The sequence below is a fragment of the Meriones unguiculatus genome, chromosome 6, assembly GCF_030254825.1.
Source record: "Meriones unguiculatus strain TT.TT164.6M chromosome 6, Bangor_MerUng_6.1, whole genome shotgun sequence".
NCBI lineage: Eukaryota > Metazoa > Chordata > Mammalia > Rodentia > Muridae > Meriones > Meriones unguiculatus.
The window spans coordinates 62277458-62297683 of NC_083354.1; the positions used below are offsets into that span (position 1 = coordinate 62277458).

Genomic DNA, 20226 nt, shown 5'->3' on the forward strand with positions numbered 1-20226 from the left:
ACCAGGATAAATCTTGCTATAGCCCTGGGAGGGCACAAAACATGCGATTTTAGAAGAAAAAGACCTGAGAAGAGCTAGAGAGAGATAAGAGAAGGTAATGGGAGGTTGGTGGTGAGCATGATTGTAGTAAACTGTAATATATATAACATATATATAAAACATAATGTACATATATATGCAATGTTATTGTATGTATTAATGCACACTAAGAAAACATTTTTAAGGAATATTTTAAGTGATTCAGATACTATTAGCATGCTATCTCAAGACCAGATGGTTATTTAAACCATTACATTTAAATGTTAATAATTAAACTTAAATCAATTTAGAGCACTTTTAGGTATGTGTTGGATGGAAAGAAAACACACTGGTGGAACTTAACACAGACTGCTGAGGCACCAACTCAGTTGCAGATTTTCCTGCCTTCCAAGGGAAACCGGATCAAAAGACTCTTATTTCTTAATAACAAGTGCTGGATTTTAAAACAGATCAACTTTAGGGCAATTCATATCAAAGTATTTAATATAAAACAAAACTACATTTTTCTTCATGCAGCTTCCTGAGAGTTAGGACGTCATGTGTCAACTACCTTGCCCAGAAATACCCACTTTTCAATCTATGCATATTGATATTTATCTTTGAAAATTCTAATTACTACATAATAACAAATTTCATTGTGCAAGTGGACATTTCTAGGGTTTTCTTATGTAGAAGAGGAATAAAAATACATTTGAAGACTGACAGAAAAGAAGTCAGAGTAGCTCTATAGTAAAGTGATTGCCTGGTGTGCTCAAATCAGTGCTTTCACTCCCAACCCTAGAAAAAGAAAACCACTGATGAAATCTTAGACAATAGAAAGAGAAACCTGTAAATCATTCTAAAAAGAGGTGAAAAAAAAACTAGTTTGTACTCAAAAAAATTAGAAAGGCCTAGAACTGGCAGACATGATGTGGCCTCTGCAGTGGGCTTAGTTGGCTGACGCAGGAGGATCATGAGATCAAGTTCCACTCGATAGAATTGTTATGACAGTCTGTGCTACACAGATCCTGTTTTTGAATTGTTATGACAGTCTGTGCTACACAGATCCTGTTTTTAAAAGTGTGTACATAGATCCAACAAAAACTAAGATCTTACTATAATGAGAAAAAAAGCTAGACAGGGAGAGTATCAAGGGGGGAAAGAAATAAAGATACATGGATGTATTCTTCGCAGTGGGAACCAGAGAGTGAGCAGACACTACCCACAGATAATAAACCTGGACAGTGAGGGAATAACAGATGAAGTGAGTTCAAAGTCAAGAGAATTTACTTTGCTCACTTTGGGAAAAACTTGGTGTGGTCTGCTAATGGGTCACCACCTTCCTCCCACTTCTCCATACATCCTTGACAGGAAAAACACTGGACAAGGTCCTTTTTGCCTAGGAAAAGGAGATGGGGTCAGCTCAACAGCACAAACACCTGTCAACTCACAAGAATTCGACTCCAGATTTCACTAGTGAAATCCTGCTTGCTCCTCCAGTTGGATTATGTGTCAATACCATGCACAGGAGGCAAGAGTTCACACAAGACTCTTGGTCCTTCCGTGGGGTGGTCAGCAACAGTCAGCAATAGTCGCTGAAGGTTCCTGTGCACCATGTGCTTTGATGAACTTCTCCCAAACCATGATCCTGAAAGATTTGCCATCAGGATCTGCAGTAGCAGCTCCATGAGGGCAGAGATTTCTTTCTGTTCTGGACAATGATGACACACGGGACATTCACAGACATAGGCAACCAACAAGCAATTGCTTACAGAGTATATCGGAAGAATATACTTGTAGCTGGGGCAGGATGGAAGAGCAAACTTAGGAGCCTCTATTTAAGGCAGATTATGAAGAATCCCTGTCTCTGCTCACATTATTGCCAGCTCTCCTCCCCTAGAAATAGGAGTACTTCATCTGTGACACTCAGGCAAGGCTGGCAAGAGAAGACAATGTGTTAAGACCAGGTGGTTTGTTTTCTGCCAGTGGAATAGGCCTGTCAGATGAAGTGACCTCAGGATCCCCAAGCCCAAAGGCTGAGCACCGAGGGAACTATGGAAAGCTGAAGGTCTTATGAGGCCCCAAAGAGATCTATGACAAATGAAAATAAAGAAAAGTGCAATTCCGGAATTAGATATGTGGCAGACACAAAATTTTGACTCAGGTGCTAAAGAGATGCTCAGCATAAAGAGCACTGGCTGCTCTTGCAAAGGAGTCAGGTTTGTTTCCAGCACCACATGCTGGCACTCGGCAACTATATCTCCAGTTCCAGGATCCAACACCCTGTCTAGCCTCTGAGGGCACCAGGCAGGCATGTGGCACCCATACTTACATGCAGGCAACACTCACACACAGAAACATACAAATAAAGGGGAAAAACCCCGACTGACCTGTGTAGAAAAGGCCTGCTTTGACGAGAGCTTCAGCCTCAGGTGACTCATGGGGCCAGTCCTTAAAAGTGTCCTTCCTCAAGTCTTCATTAGCAAAGACACTGTCATTGCAGTAAGCTTGGGGAAAAGATGTGGGTGAGAAGAGCAGGCTCTGAAAACAAAGTTCAAGTTAGGTTTGTGTATAGGTGGAATGATGTCATGATCTGTGCTGGTGTCAGAATAATTGAGGGTGTTTAGAAGAGCAGGGAGAAATAAGAGGTACAAGAAATACCACGTTAGAACTGCTGGAGCAGAGTGGTAAACACCGGGGTATTCCATTCATTCTATTCATTTCTGTGCATGGTCACTGTGTTAAAATGTAACTTAAGACTGTCCCCTGGTCATCTAGCATCAGGATAGAATAATATTGAGAGGAGATTCCTATTTCCAGAGTCAGTGTGAAGATCTGAGAAAGGTCATTTCTTCTGTGGCTTTCTTAAAAACAGTCATTTTCATGGCTTGCTCTTTGAGATCACCACACTGGGAAGATCACTCATCTTGGCCCTGGGCCACTGGTCTTCTCCACACTGTGAGGACTTGAAAATTAAAGTGTCCTAACCTTGGTCTGACAAGATTATCAAGATGAAATTCTGCTGTGTTCACACATAATCCTATATTCCCCTTTTTTTCCTTTTGCTTTAAGTATTTCTTTGGCATTTGGAATACTACACTTTAATTTAACCAGAAAACTATCTTTAGTGTCTAGAAACTTTTATTGACTTTTGACTTCTATTAAGCCAGAATGTCATAGCAAATAGATTTTACTGTTTTTCTTTTTTTTCCATCAATGTATCCTATGTATATTATTTTTTAAATTTTTATTAATTATATTTTATTCACTTTATATCCCCCCATAAACCCCACCTTCCTCCCCTCCCATTCCCACCTTCCCTCCCTCTTCTCCACGTATGCCCCTCCCCAAGTCCACTGATAGAGGAGGTCCTCTTCTCCTTCCTTCTGATTCTAGTCTATGAGATCTCATCAGGGGTGGCTGCATTGTCTTCCTCTTCCCTCTCAGAGGGAGGTGATCAAAGAGCACCTACTAGAATCTGTACACCTAAAGAAACTAATCAAGAGGTAGGACTCTGGCTATAATGGTCAATCTCCATCTCAAAAGGCAAAGAGGATGGACATCAGAACAAGAAGAACACAGGAAACAAGTTAGGAGCCAATCACAGAGGGCCTCTGAAAGGCTCTGCCCTGCAGACTATCAAAGCAGATGCTGAGGCTTATGGCCAACTGTTGGGCAGAGTGCATGCAATCTTATGAAAGAAGTGGGAAATAGTAAGATCTGGAGAGGACAGGAACTCCACGAGAGCAACAGAACCAAAAAATCTGAGCACAGGGGTCTTCCCTGTGACTCATACTCCAACCAAGTACCATGCATGGAGATAACCTAGAACCCCTGCACAGATGTAGCCCATGGCAGTTTAGTGTCCAAGTGGGTTCCATAGTAATGGGAACAGGGACTGACTCTGACATGAACTAATTGGCCTGCTCTACTGTTTTTCTTAGTTCTCACAAGTATTTTTCTCTGGTTGGAGCAGGCTGGCACTTGTGTTTCTTTGGCTTCCTTCTTTATCTGATCATTTCCTTCACCTATATTAGGAAGCTGTTTCAGGAGTGAATATTCCTTAATTTCTTAACAGCACACTATGTCACTTTAAGAATGCTTTTGGGGACTGGGAATGTAGCTCAGTTGGTAGCATTCTCTCCTAGCTTTCAGAAAGTCCTTCGTTCCATCACCAGCACCCAAGAAGCTCTGTCTCAGCACTCAGGAGGAGAAACAAAAGTTCAAAATTCATTTGCATTTGAGGCCAGCCTGGAATAGGAGAGATGCTCAAAAATGCTTCCAAAACATGTTATCCAAAATGTTAGCTGTTTTAAAGAAACATCCATGACAGCACCCACCCTACCAAACTTAGCTGTGTTTACCTATGCTAAACAGTGAGCCAGTTCATGGCTCCACAGTATAGATGCTTGCTGCTGAGCCCGAAAAACTTTTAATTAATCCCTGGAACCCTCATGGCAGAAGGAGAGAAGCAACTCCTATGTTGTCCTCTGGCTTCCGACCTTCACACATGGACCCACACATACACATATACATTATGGAAATAACTGAGTGTAAATTGGGTTTTGTTTTCCTTCGTTTTAGAGACAGATTTTCTTCGTGTAGACTTGTTTGTCCTGGACTAGTTTTGTAGACCAAGCAGGTTTCAAACTCAAAGATCCACCTGCCTCTGCCTCCCTGAGTGCTGGGATTACAGGCATGTGCCACAGTGACTGGCTGGGTGTCAATTTTTTAAAGATTTACTTTTAAGGATTCACTTATTTTTATTTTTGATGTAGGTGTTCTGTCTGCATGTTTGGCTGTACCACATGTGTGCAGTGGCCAAGGAGGTCAGAGGACTGTATTAGTTTCTCTGGAACTATACTTGCAGAGTTGTCAGCTACTACAGGGTCCTGGGAACCTAGCCTGAGTCCTTCCCAGGAGCGCAAAGTACATTAACCACTCAGCCGTCTCTCCCAGCCATAAAATAAAATAAAATAAAATAAAATAAAATAAAATAAAATAATAAAATAAAATAAAATAAAATAAAAACAAAACAAAACAAAAAAAAAAAAACAAAGCTATTCCATGATGGAGAAATCATTTATAAAAATATTTTTTGAAGAAAGTTGATGAGGGCTGAAGAGATGGCTCAGTGGTTAAAAGCACTTTCTACTCTTTTAGGGGACCTGAATTCGGTTCCAAGCACCCACATCAGACAGCTCACAAATGCCTGTTACTCCACCTCGAAGGGATCTGATGCCCTTGTCTGGTTTCCAAAAGCACCTGTATATGTGCAGCGTGTGCACACAGAAAGAGAGAGACAGAGAGACAGAGAGACAGAGAGACAGAGCCTGAGATACAGACAGAGACAGAGAGAGAGAGAGAGAGAGATAGAGAGAGAGAGAGAGGGAGAGAGAGAGAGAGAGAGAGAGAGAGAGAGAGAGAGAGAGAGAGAGAAACACAAAAAGAAAGAACAAACAAAGACTTTGGAATGTGCCTGAGATTTTACCTGATACCATAGGTAATTCTCTTCTGACCCAGGAATTCACAAAATGTTCTCCCTGAGGAAAAGAAATTCAGGTCACTGCCTGATTGGCTGACTTACAAGATATACATCTATCTGTGGCCTGCAACTTAAGGTCTTCCCAAACTGAAGTGAATTTTCATTCAAGCAGCAGAATTTGAGCAAAGCAGCCCTTTAATTTTGGTTTGATTTCTATTGATCTTGTAAACTTTTATGCAGTGCCTAACATCATTGAAATGGAAGCTTTCTCAGGGTCACTCTTACCACAAACCCTGCTCAACCACAGAACTGCAGTTACACACAGAGGTGTATTTTTTTACTCATGAGGAACTGAGACATGGGAAGGGAGCCTCGCTCAGAAGAACCTCTCCAACCAAGCAGCTCTCCCTGTGAGAAAATTGCACCCCAACTGTCAGCCCATGCCCAGTCACACAATACAGTCTCCTTTAGCTTCAGTTTGAGGTGGGTTCCCACTGCTTGCCACTAGAATGTCCTTACTAGTTTAAGGGTGTAAATAACCAGGTTCAGGAGCCAGCTTTGAGTGCCCAGACTCTGCCATGTATTAGGTCAGAAGATTGAGTCAGACATCCAGATAGAGGCGGCAGGAGGTAGCTAGAGTAGTGAGTGGAATCACTCAGAGGGAAGATGAAGGAGGCAGCAGAAGCAACCCAAAGCCAGCCTGGAAACTGTCTAAGTGGTTCCAGCTTCACAAGACAAGAGTTTTGTTTACTCTCTGCAGAGAAGAGGCAGGACAATGACAAGAGAAAGGAAGAGAAACACAGAGTATTTGGGAAAACAAACAAACAAAAATGAACATCATCCTGATGAATCATATATTATTAGGTAACAAACATAGGCTATTAGAAAGAGTTGGCACTTGTAAATTACCGTCACATGAACAAATCCCTCATAGCTTTGAATATATTGGGCAATTTCCTCTGATGATTTCTTACTTTGAAGAAATTCACATCTATAATTAAAATATACTCCAAGTTCCTGGGGCTGTACCATTTCCCAGGACACGCATCAATCTGCAGCCCTAGAGACCAGCACAGATCAGGGACCAACAGGTGAAACCTCCCCCACCCTTCCCCATCTACTGGCCTGCCAGCAATAGTAATGAGTTCTGCCCAGAATGCTTGAGCTCCACTTCCCTGTGAGCCCTAAACCTCAGTTTCCCCGGCCTGTGCCATTTCCCGGGACACGCTCCGATCTGTGGCCTTGGAGATCAGCATTGATCAGAGAGCAGCATCAAGGATCAGGAAGTAGCAGACCAGCATGGATCAAAGAGCAGCAGGAAAAGCATAAGGCTGAGGCCATCTGGGACCAAGATCTCCACCTATAACTCCAGAGACCTGCTACCATCAGAGACCACCAGGCCTTCTAATACCAAAGTCAACCAAATGACTCAGAATCAGTGCAAGAACACAAGCAACAAATCCCAGGGCCATGTGCCATCACCAAACCCAACTATCTACCACAGCAAACCCTGAGGACACTATCACACCATAAGCACAAGAAAACAGTCTTAAATCTGATGTTGTGAAAACAAATGATTAAAACCTTAAAAGAAGTAAATAAATCCCCCAAAGAAATTCAGGAAAATACAATCAAACAGGTAAAGGAACTGAATAAATCCCTTAGAGAAACACAGAAAAAACAAAACAAAAAAAACAGCCAAATAGGAGAAGGAAAAGAATAAAACTATCCAAGACCTAAAAAGGGAAACAGAAGCCATAAATAAAACACAATCTGAGGCAATCCTGAAGATGGAAAACCTAGGGAAGAAAACAGAAACTACAGACAAAAGCATCACCAACAAAATACAAGAGATGGAAGAGAGAATCTCAGCTGTAGAAGATACTATTGAAGAAATAGATTCATCAGCCAAAGAAAATGTTAAATATAAAACATTCCTGACATAAAACATCTATGAAATCTGAGATAATAGCAAAAGACCAACCCTAAGAATAATAGAAATTGAAGGAGAAGACTCCAAGCTCCCAGGCCCAGAAAATATTTCCAACAAAATCATAGAAGAAAATTTCCCCTACCTCTAGAAAGAGGTGCCTATAAATATACAAGCCTACAGAACACCAAATAGACTGGACCAGAAAAAAAATCCTCCCATCACATAATAATCAAAACACCAAATGTACAGAACAAAATAGAATATTGAAAGCTGAAAGGGAAAAAGGCCAAGTCACATTAAAAGGCAGACCTATCAGAATTAAATCTGACTTCTCACCAGAAACACTAAAAGCAAGAAGGGCTTGAGCAGCTATCTTACAGACACTAAGACACCACATATGTCAGCCGTGACTAATATGTCCAGCAAAACGTCAATCACCATAGAGGGAGAAAGCAAGATATTCTATAACAAAAACAAATTTAAACAATACCTAACCACAAACGCAGCCCTACAGAAGGAAAATGACAGAGGGAAAACTGCAACCCCAGCAGGCTAATCACACCCAGAAAAACACAGGAAACAAATAACCCCAAAACAATAAACCAAAACAGGGAAGGGGCACATACACACACACACACACACACACACACACACACACACACACAGCACCACAAACACCACCACCACCATCAAAATAATGGGAATCAACAACCAGTGGTCATCAATCTCTCTCAACATCAATGACCTCAACTCCCTGTTAAACACACACACACTCACACACACGCTAACAGAATGGATGTGTAAACACGACCCATCATTCAGTTGCTAACAAGAAACACACCTCAGTAACAATGATAGACATTACCTCAGAATAAAGGGCTAGAAAAAGGTTTTCCAGGTAAATGGTCACAGAAGCAAGCTGTAGTGGCTATTCTAATATCTAACAAAATAGAGTTTCATCCAAAATTAATTAAAAGAGATGAGAAAGGGCACTTCATACTCATCCAAGGAAAAATCAACCAAGATTATATTTCATTTCTGAACATATATGCCCAAAATGCAAGAGCACCCACAGTCATAAAAGAAACATTACTAAAGCTTAAATCACACGTTGAACCCCACACGTTAACAATGGGAGGACTTCAACACATCTCTCTCACCAAAGACAGATCATCGAGACAGCAACTAAACAGAGAAATAATGAAACTAATTGATGTTATGAGTCAATTGGACCTAACAGCGATCCACAGAACATTTCATTTAAACACCAAAGAATATGCCTTTTTCTCAGCACCTCTTGGAATCTTCTTCAAAACTGACCACATACTCAGATAAAAAGCAAACCTCAACAAATATAAGAAAATTGAAATGACACCTTGTATTCTATCAGAATACCATGAATTAAAGCTAGACTTAAACAATAACAGAAACAGTAGAATGCCTACAAACTCACAGCACTTGAACAACTCTCTAGCTAATGACTACTGGGTCATGGAGGAAATAAAGAAATTAAAAGCTTTCCAGAATTCAATGAAAATGAAAGCACAACATATCTAAACTAATGGGACACAATGAAAGAAGTACTAAGAGGAAAGTTCATAGAACTATGTGCCTTCATAAACAAATGTAGAGAGCTTATACGAGCAACTTAATAGGACAATTGAAGGCTCTAGAAAAATGGAAGCAAACACACCCAAGAGGAGTAGGCATCAGGAAATAATCCAACTCAGGGATAAAATCAATAACCTAGAAACAAAGAGAACAATACAGAAAATCAACAAAACAAGAGCTGATTCTTTGAGAAAATCAACAAGATAGACAAACCCTTACCAAACCCTTAGCTAAAAGACAGAGGGAGAGTATCCAAATTAATAAAATCAGAAATGAAAAAGGGGCTATAACAACAGATACCAAGGAAATCCAAAGAATCATTAGATCATACTTCCAAAGCTGTATGCCACAAAATTGGAAAATCTAAATGAAATGGATGATACTTACCAAAGTAAAGTCCAGATCAGGTTAACAATTTAAATAGACCTATAACCACTAAGGAAATAGAAGCAATCATCAAAAGCCTTCCGACCAAAAAGAGCCGTGGACCAGATGGTTTTAGCCTAAATTTTAACAGACTTGCAAAGAATTAGTACCAACACTCCTCAAACTACTTCACAAAATAGAAACAGAAGGAACATTGCCAAACTCATTCTATGAGACCACAGTTACCCTGATACTGAAACCACAAAAAGACCCAACAGAGAATTTCAGATCAATCTCCTTTATGAACATTGACTCAAAAATACTCAATAAAATACTTAAACTGAATCCAAAAACACATCAAAATTATCATCCACCATGATCAAGCAGACTTCATCCAGAAATGCAGGGATGGTTCAACATATAAAAATCCATCAACCTAATCCACCATATAAACAAACTGAAGGAAGAAAAAAAAATCTTATGATCATCTCATTAGATGGTGAAAATGCCTTTGACAAAACCCAACATCCCAAGGAGGATCCAAGATGACAGTGACCAGCGGCATAGTATCTGAGAGGCTGAGGACCTGAAACTCCAAAATTGGTGAGTGGAGGGGCAGCTAAAGCCTGAAAATCGACAATGAGGCTTCCTGAACAAGAGGGGGCATCACATGAGTTGAGACCTTTAGATTCAGGTCACCGAAGGACTTCTCTGGGGACAGAGAGAAGCGAACTTTTGAACCCTTTGCACTTCCCTTTTTCGGGCCTCCCTCGGAGTTGGCCCACAGTGCCAGAGATTCTCAGCACAGAACTCTCTGCCTGGGGATTGAGACAGCAGAGGCGGAACTCCTATATCCTCAGCTGCGTGGCTGCCAGCTTTACCCACATTCTGAGTCCCAGATCCAAGGTACCAGCCTTCTTGGTCCCAGGTCCTGGGTCTGCAAGCAGCTGTACAGACTCTGCAGGGCCTGCTAGCCAGTGACTATATGTCCCCTCAGTGGTGGACAGCTGGCTGTACAGCCACCAAAAGAACCAAGTACACCAGGTACCAGGCCACCTAGGTCTGTGGACCAATGTTGTGGTCCCCCAGGACTTCCCAGCAGGCACCTGAACCAGCCTCCCATTCTGATGCTGCCGCTGGACTCCCTACTTTGGTGGTTGCAGCACCACTGAGCTGACAGAGCTCATCCTCCCATGTTTGACTCAGCAGGTCCAAACAGAGAGCAGGGGTACCAAGAAAGTTGCCGATTTGACATGCTAGAGAGAGAGTGTGCCCTCAAGTCCCTGCAGAGCCCCAGATCCAGGGTCCTTCTAAGATAGCAGCTGGTCATCAGATCCCTCCCATCCACAAATCCACTGTGGGAAACAGAGGGATTTTTGGGACATTGAAGCCCCTGCTCTGCGGGGTCCACCAGTGGAGTTCAGGCAAATAACATCTGGAGCTCAGACAGAGCCAGATACCAGTAGCCTGTAGGACACTGAGGTACTCAGGGAATTTTCATAAGCAATTATCACCAGCCTGTGTGACACTTTCAGTGCCTGCAACCCCTTTGGTGCCTGCAAGGCAGCACCCTCCCACACACTCAAGGCTTCTACATTATCTACCCCCCTGTCTCCTTAGGGTACAATTCCGGCCATGTGCAAACACACACCCTTGCCCAAACTTGTCCTGCTGTGCCCTGATACTTTCCTCCCACAGGTACAGCTGAAACACCAATGCACATGCTGAAACCACTGGACCTCTCTCATCTTCCTGAAGAATTCTCCAGACTCCAGAGAAAGACCATACAGTCTGAACTGCAGAATCCAGGAAGAAACAGTGAAGGTTACAGATAAGCAAATTGCCAGAGGTCGGTGAAAGAACTCATCCAACAAAAATCAGGACATTATGGCTTCACCAGCAACCACCCAAATCAATGGCTATCCAATCCATCTGAAACAGGAAAATGACTGTAAAGCTATGCTTATCCAGTTATTAGAGGCACATAAAGAGGAAACAAACAGATCTCTCAGAGAAATACCATAAAAATAGAGACAGTTAAAGAGGAAATGAACACATGTCTCAAAGAATTGACCACACAAATGGAGGCAAATAAAGAGGAAATGAACAAAGCTCTCAAAGAAACACAGTCAAATATAACCAAACAAAAAGAGGCACAAGTAGAGGCACAATTACTGGAATAGAGAGAGGAAACGAACCAAAAAAATTGAGGCCATCATACAGAGACAGGAATCTACCTTCAAAAAGATGAAGGAATGGTGCAAGGCATAAAAACAAAATAAGAATCAATAAAACACACACACACACACAGAGAGAGAGAGAGAGAAAAAACTTCTAACATGGACTCTATTGCCTGGTTTGGATCAGCTCCCCATGGCAGGACTGCGTTTCCTGGCCTCGGTGGACGAGGATATGCTCAGTCCTGATGTGACTTGATGTCTTGGGTAGGGCTGATAAAAGGGAAGAGGACTCTTATTTTCTGGAAGGAAAGGGAGGGGAAGGCAAGGAAGGAAAGGGAGAGGAGATTGGGAGGAGAGGAGGGAAGGGTCACCCTTATGATGTAATGCAAATGAATTTAAATAAAAGAAAATTTTCTTTCTTAAAAAACTCTATAAACAGAGATGTTCTACACTGCAAAGACCGTTTAATAAAACCTCTCAAATTATTGGACTTTATACATTACTAATACTGTCAGGAAAAATACTTGCAAACACAAGACCTGAGTAGGTCCCAACCAGATGGAGACCCAGCACTGAGCAGGGAAGTGGACACAAGGACCCTAATCAAGAAGCTATTTAACTGATCCCTGCTGATGAGGGGACAATCGGTCTCCAGTGGAGTGTCACTGGGTATAATCACACACTTCAGGGCAGGCCTATGCCCAGGAATCCTTGCCAACACAAAACACACTCCGTTTTTTTTTTGTTTTTTTTTTTTTTTTTGGTCATCCTAGTTTTTTGATTGTTATGATTTTCTTGTGAAGAGGGGCGATTTCAAAGAATAATAAGAATAGACAAAAAAATCCATACCAGGGTCCAAGTTCCAGAAAATATCTTCAAGAAAATCAAAGAAGAAAAATTTTCCAATTTCAAAAAAGAGATGTCCATAAACATATAAGAGGCCTATAGAACACCAAATAGACTAGACCAGAAAAGAAATTCTTCATGTCACATCATAGTCAGAACACTGAATCTACAGAACAAAGAAAATATATTAAAAGCAGCAAGGGAAAAATGCCAAGTAACATATAAAGGTAGACCTATCAGAAACACACGAGACTTCTTATCAGAAACTATGAAAGCCAGAAGGACCTGGGCAGATGTCATGCAGACTTCATGGGACCACAGATGCCAACCCACAAAGCTTTCAATCAACATAGACGGAGAAAAAAAACCATTCCATGACAAAACAAAATTTAAGCAATATCTACACAGGAAGCTAGCCTTACAGAAGATAATAGAAGGAAAACTCCAATCCAATGAAAACACTACACTCAAGAAAACATAGGATACAGATAATTTCCCAACAAAAATTACAAGAAAACAATCAATGAATCACAGTAAGTCCACCAATTCCACAATAAAAGGAACTAACAGTCATTGGTCACTATTATCCATCAACATCAATGGACTCAAATCTTCAATAAAAAGACACAGGCTAACAGGATGGTTGCAGAAACAGGATACAACATTCTGCTGTATCCAAGAAACACACCTCTGCAACAGAGATAAACACTACCTCAGAGTAAGGGGCTAGAAAAATGTTTTTCAAGAAAATGGACCCAGAAAACAAGCTGGGGGTAACTATCCTAATATCTAATAAAATAGACTTTCAACCAAAATTAATCAAAAAATATGAGGAGGGGCATTTCATTCTCATCAAAGGAAAAATCCACCAGGAGGACATCACAATTTTGAACATCTATGCCCCAAATACAAGACCACCTACATTTGTAAATGAAACATTATTAAAGCTAAAATCATTCATCCATCCCAACACCTTAATAGTGGGAGACTTTAACACTCCACTCTCACCAAGGGACAGATCATCCAGACAGAAGCTAAACAGGGAAATAAGGGCACTTACAGAGTTCCTAAATCAAATGGACCTAATAGATGTCTACAGAACTTTTCACCCAAATTCAAAACAGTATACCTTCTTTGAGCACCTCATGGAAACTTCTCCAAAATAGACCATATAGTTGGTCACAAAGCAAGCCTCAACAGATACAAGAAGATTGAAATAATCCCTTGTATCCCGTCTGATCACAATGGAATAAAGCTGGAGCTCAACAACAACAGAAATAGCAAAAAGCCTACATATTCATGAAAACTGAACAACTCCCTACTCAATGACAGCTGGGTCAGGGAAGAAATAAAGAAAGAAATCAAAGACTTCGTAGAATTCAATGAAAATGAAGGTAAAACATACCCAAACTTATGGGACACAATGAAAGCAGCGCCGAAAGGAAAGTTCATAGCACTAAGTGCCTGCAAGAAAAATTTGTAACATCCTATACAAGCAACTTAATAGCTTACCTGAAAGCCCTAGGGAAAAAAAAAGAGAAGCAAACACACCAGTAGACACCTGGAAATATTCAAGCTCAGGTCAGAAATCAATAAATTAGAAACAAATAAAACAATTCAAAGGATCAATGAAACCAAGAGCTGATTCTTTAAGAAAATCAACAAGATCGACAAACCTTTAGCCAAGCTAACTAAAAGGAAGAGAGAAACTAAAAGAGGGACATAACAACAGGCACTGAAGAAATCCAAACAATCATTAGGTCTGACTACAAAAGCCTATATGCAAAAAAATTTGAAAATCTAAATGAAATGGACAATTTTCTTGATAGATTGCACTGACCAAAGTTAAATAGAGATCGGGCAGAAAGATTGAAAAGTCCTCTATGCCCCAAGGAAACAGAAGCAGTCATCAACAGTCTCCCTTCCAAAAAAAAGCCAGGGCCAGATGGTTTCAGTGCAGAATTCTACCAGGCCTTCAGGGAAGAGCTAACTCCAATTCTCTTCAAACTATTTGACAAAATAGAAACAGAAGGAACATTACCAAACTCATTCTATGAAGCCACAATCACCTTGATACCTAACCACACAAAGACCCAACAAAAAAAGAGAATTTTAGACCTGTCTCTCTTGTGAACATTGATGTAAAACTACTCAATAAAATACTTGCAAACTGAATCCAAGAACACAAAAAAAAATCATCCACCATGACCAAGTAGGTTTCATCCCAGGCATGCAAGGGTGGTTCAATATACAGAAATCCATCAATGTAATCCACAATATAAACAAACTGAATGAGAAAAACCACATGATAATGTCCTTAGATGTTGAAAAAGCATTTGACAAAATCCAAAACCCATTCATGATTAAAGTCTTGGAGAGACCAGGGATACAAGGTACATACTTAAACATAATAAAGGCAATATAGAGCAAGCCTACAGCCAACATCAAACTAAACAGAGAGAAACTTAAATCAATCCCACTGAAATCAGGGCCAAGGCAAGGTTGCCCACTCTCTCCATATTGCTTCAACATTATACTTGAAGTCCTAGCTAGAGCAATAAGACAACTAAAGGACATCAAAGGAATACAAATCAGAAAGGAAGAAATCAAAGTATTACTATTCACAGATGATATGATAGTATACATTAATCACCCTAAAAATTGAACCAGAGAACTCCTTCAACTGACAAACGCCTTCAGCAAAGTGGCTGAATACAAAATTAACTCAAAAACTCAGAAGCCCTCTTGTATAAAACAGGATAAAAAGATAAAACAGCCGAGAAAGAAACTAGGAAAACTACATCCTTCACAATAGCCACTAAAAACATAAAAGTTCCTCAGTGTGATTCTAACCAAGCAAGTGAAAGACCTGTTTGAAAAAAAAGTCAAGTCTCTGAAGAAAGAAATTGAAGAGGATATCAGAAGATGGAAAGATCTCGCATGCTCATGGATCGGTAGGATTAACATAGTGAAAATGGCCAACCTGCCAAAAGCAATATACAGATTCAATGCAATTCCTATCCAAATACCAACACAATTCTTTACAGACCTTGAAAGAAAAATTCTCCACTTCATATGGAAAAATAAAAAACCCAGAATCTCCAAAATGATCCTGTACAACAGATCATATGGAGGTATCTCCATCCCTGATCTCAAGCTGTACTACAGAGCAATAGTAATAAAAACTGCATGGTATTGGCATAGAAACAGAATGGTGGATCAATGGAACCAAATAGAAGAACCAGAAATAAATCCACACACCTATGGATATTTGATTTTTGACAAAGAAGCCAAAACCATTCAATGGAAAAAATACAGCATCTTCAACAAATGATGCTGGTCCAACTGGATGTCTACATACAGAAAAATTAAAATAGATACATGTTTATCACCCTGAACAACACTAAAGTCCAAGTGGATCAAAGACCTCAACATAAAACCAGACACACTAAATCGGTTAGAAGAAAAAGTGGGGAAGAGCCTAGAACTCATTGGCACATAATGCAGATATCCTGAATAGAACATCAACAGCACAGGCTCTAAGAGCAACAATCAATAAATGGGATCTCATCAAACTAAAAAGCTTCTGTAGAGCAAAGGACACCGTCATCAGAAAAAAAAGGATAGTCTACAGACTGGTAAAGAATCTTCACCATCCCTATATCTGACAGAGGACCAATATCCAGAATATATAAAGAAATAAAGAAGTAAAAAGCAACAAATCAAGTAAACTAAAAGGAGCTAAAAAGAGAATTCTGTGTAGAGGACTATAGAATGGAAGAGAAACACCTAAAGTAACACTCAACTTCCTTGGCCATCAGGGATATGCAAATCAAAATGACCCTGAGATTTCACCTAACACCCATCAGAATGGCTAAGATCAAAATCTCAAGTGACAACACATGCTAGAGAGGATGTGGAGAAAGAGGAACCCTTCTCCATTGCTGGTGGAAATGTAATTTGTGCAACCACTTCGGAAATCAGTCTGGTGCTTTTTCAGATAATTAGGAATAGTGCTTCCTCAAGATCCAGCTATACCACTCCTAGGCATATATTCAAAGATGCTCAAGTACACAACAAGGACATTTGCTCAACCATGTTTGTAGCAGCTTTATTCACAATAGCCAGAACCTAGAAACAACCCAGATGTCCCTCAACGGAGGAATGGATACAGAAATTGTGGTACATTTACACAATGGAATGCTATTAAAAACAAGGAAATCATGAAATTTGGAGGCAAATAGTGATCTAGAAAAGATCATCTTGAGTTAGGTATCCCAGAAGCAGAAAGACACAAATGGTATATACTCACTTATAAGTGGATACTAAGCCTATAAGTAGGACAAACATACTAAAATCTGTACACCTAAAGAAGCTAAACAAGAAGGACGTTCCAGGGTAACATGATCAAACCTCACTTAGAAAGACAAATAGGATGGACATTGGAAGTAGGAGAAACAAGAAACAGGACAGAAGCATACTATAGAGGAGCTCTGAAAGACTCTACCTAGCAGTGTATCAAAGCAGATGCTGAGACTCATAACCGAACCTTGGGTAGAAACCAGGGAATCATATTTAAGAAGAGGGAGTTAGTATGACCTGGAGAGGATGGAAGCACCACAAGGACCAAATATATCTAGACACAGGAATCTTGTCTGAGACTGATTCTCCAACCAAGGACCATTCATGGATATAACCTAGAACCCCTGCTCAGACGTAGCCCATGGCAGCTTAGCATCCAAGTGGATTTCCCTAGTAAGGAGAACAGGGACTGTCTCTGACATGAACTCAATGGCTGGCTCTTTGACAACCACACCCACCCACCCAGGGAGGAGCAGCTTTGTTAGGTCACAGAAGAGGACATTGCAGCCAGTCCTGATGAGACCTGATAAGCTAGGGTCAGATGGAAGGGGAGGAGGACCTCCCTATCATGGACTTAGAGAGGGACAGGGAGGAAAGGAGGGAGGGAGAGTGGGCATGGGAGGGTATGAGGAAGGGGGCTACAGCGGGGATACAAAGTAAATAAACTAATTAATGTAAAAAATAAAAATTAGACAAAGAAAGGCTAAAAAAAAAGAAAAGTAGTGGTTACAAGATTGATTTAAAAAAAACTAAGAATGTATTAAAAATATCCTTTATGGATCAAGCCAATAAAATCACTCAATAATCCAGCAAAAATAATAATAATAATAATAACTTTATAAATAGAAGAAAAAGCTAAGTTCATGTGATTCAAACTTATCACTATGTGACCACTTAAAAAGTTCTGGGGTGACCCCGTATAGGATAGGAGGAAGATCAGAACTCAAGGGAATACCCCAACAATGTGGCTTTTATCTCTAGGTTTATTTTGCTCTGTAAAACATTAAAAAGTTTACTCATGAAATACGATCCACTTACTTGGGGAACCACTTGGCATGCTCCTTCCAGGGATCGTCTCCTTCTTCCCAGTTTCCCAGGCATCCACCGCAGGAGAAGCACTGCACAGTGACCCTTTCACCTACAGATGCAGGGAAGACCAGGTGTGTCTTGGAGCTGATCATACTGAACCAGAGCAACACAGACCCCATCATGCTTGCTCTTCCATGTCCCCTCTGGCAGAATCCCTGGCCACAGTCCCACTGCCCTAAATGACCCGCTTCTGAGCTCTGGACCTCCCATCCCAGTCATGGCCATCCTCCATAGACACAGCCCAGGGCTTTGGAGGTCCTACCTAGGTGATCTAGCACTCAGCTACACACTCAGCCCACGGCCGGTACTCTTAAGGTCTATATGTAAAGAAAAGCAACATTTTACTTTACACACATATGTGTGTGCATGTGTGTATGCTTATACATACATATCTATAGAAAACCAATAATGTTTCATTAAATGTGCATTAAGGCAGAAGCAAAGTTATTAAAGTTGAAATGTAATGAAATACACATTATGTCTAATGTAACACAGTTCATTAGCAAAATACTGCCCACAAAATGGAACCTAACCCTTATCCACCACAGAAAACCTCACAAAATGGGACCCAGTTAGTTACCTGTAAAGACAAAGCCGGCTGTGGAAAGTACACGTGACGAGGTCCCTTGGGCATAAAACGGCCACTTCTCAAAGGACTCCAGCCTGGCCTCCTCTTCTTGGTACTGTGCTTTGCCGCCTCTCAGCGTCTTCTCTGGACTCTTCACCCTTATGTCATACTTGCCAATGTTACCGACATCTTTGCCCAACAGGAACTCACATTCTGGACAAAATTTCTTGTGGATTTCTATGGGAACTTTCCTGAGGCTGGTGTGAAAGAGGATTAAGCTATAGCAAAAGCACTGCACCCCAAGTTTCACCCCAGTAAGGTAAAACCCAGCAGCTGCCATGTCCTGAGGCATCCATGACCTATATGGGTCATAGGTCACAAAAGTCTTTAATCTCCTGGCTTCACTGCGCATCTGTGAGTTAAAACCTTTCTTCATTTTCATTCGTTCTTTGTGCTCTTCTTCTTCATGGCTCTTGGCCAGCAGCACTTCATCCACATCGAGAAGAGCAGAGAGCTCATGGAGATGATCATAATCAAACTCAGTAACTGGCTCCTCAGAGGCCTCCCCATGCTCGGCCATCTTCTAAAAAAGAAAGGAAAACAGATAATGGTGATAGCAATGCTTTGCTATAAAGAACATGAATTTCAGTCCCATGAGGTGGCTCAGAGGGTAAAAACACTTGCAGCTAAACCCAGGACATGGAAAGAAGAGAACTGACACCCACAAGTTGTCGTCTGACTTCCACATGGACATGGGAATACACACACTCATACCCCTGCCCCATATGTCAAAACAAAGGGACTAAAAAGAAATAATTGCTGTGTTAACTTGTATCTCAAGCAAGTGGACTAGGCCATGAGGACCAGCTATGAACAAGACAAATAGGCCTGTTTCCATCCATAAAGTCTCCCCCCACCTTTTGTTTCTTTGTTTGTTATTCTGAGATAGAATTATGCTATGTATTCCATGCTGGTCTAGAACTTGTGGCCGAGGCAGGCGCCACAGGAAGGTGTTTACCTTCTTTGTTTACCCTCTTTGGTTTGAGTTGTGCACATCTCCCTCTTGTAATAACCTACATATACCACAGACACCCTGCCACTTTCATTGGGCCACTTTCTGGGCTTTTGGATTTTTTTCTTTTCTCTTTGGTGACAGTCAAGTGTAGGCAGTCTCTATTAAAGTGTGGCACCAATGCATTAGGAAGGGAGAATGGACAGGCTGATCTCACCTGCAAACTAGTTTGTGGTGCATATGCAGGAAAGTAAAACTACTTTCTCACATTTATGGAAAGTTCCCTATTGAGCATCTTTATCTTTCACATAATTACTTATGCATATGAAGAATGTCAGATGTGTTAATGTGAAGGACATGCTCAGGGACTAAAGGCTTAAATTCAGCCTGTCAGACAAAACAAAGAACCTGTCTCCTTTCTTGTAACTCGACTCCTCATTTCCTCAACCCCATGAGTGAAAGCCCAAGCAATAATCAGGGTGTGTCAGAACTCTCATTCACACAGCCATTTGTGCATCTTGACACTGTATCCTGCTCTAATCTGTAGCTTCACTTTGCTCCACATAAACTAATTTAGCTTCTTTTGAAAATCTAGAGCCTTTGTTTTCAGTTGTGTGTATAAAAGGCCAAGAGCTTGAAAACAGACAGACCACATCAGCCTACAGGATGCTACACAGTTTGTATCACCAAGACCTGTTCCAAATGTGAATAATGGCCCCATTGTTGTGATGCGGGCACATATTTGCCATGCATGTT

General features: G+C 40.9%; 1 pseudogene; it reads right to left on the bottom strand.

Annotated features, from left to right (window-relative positions):
* Window positions 1–19038, bottom strand: part of LOC110543589 (baculoviral IAP repeat-containing protein 1a-like) — a 57935-nt pseudogene extending 38897 nt beyond the window's left edge.
* Between the last annotated feature and the right edge of the window lie 1188 nt (window positions 19039–20226).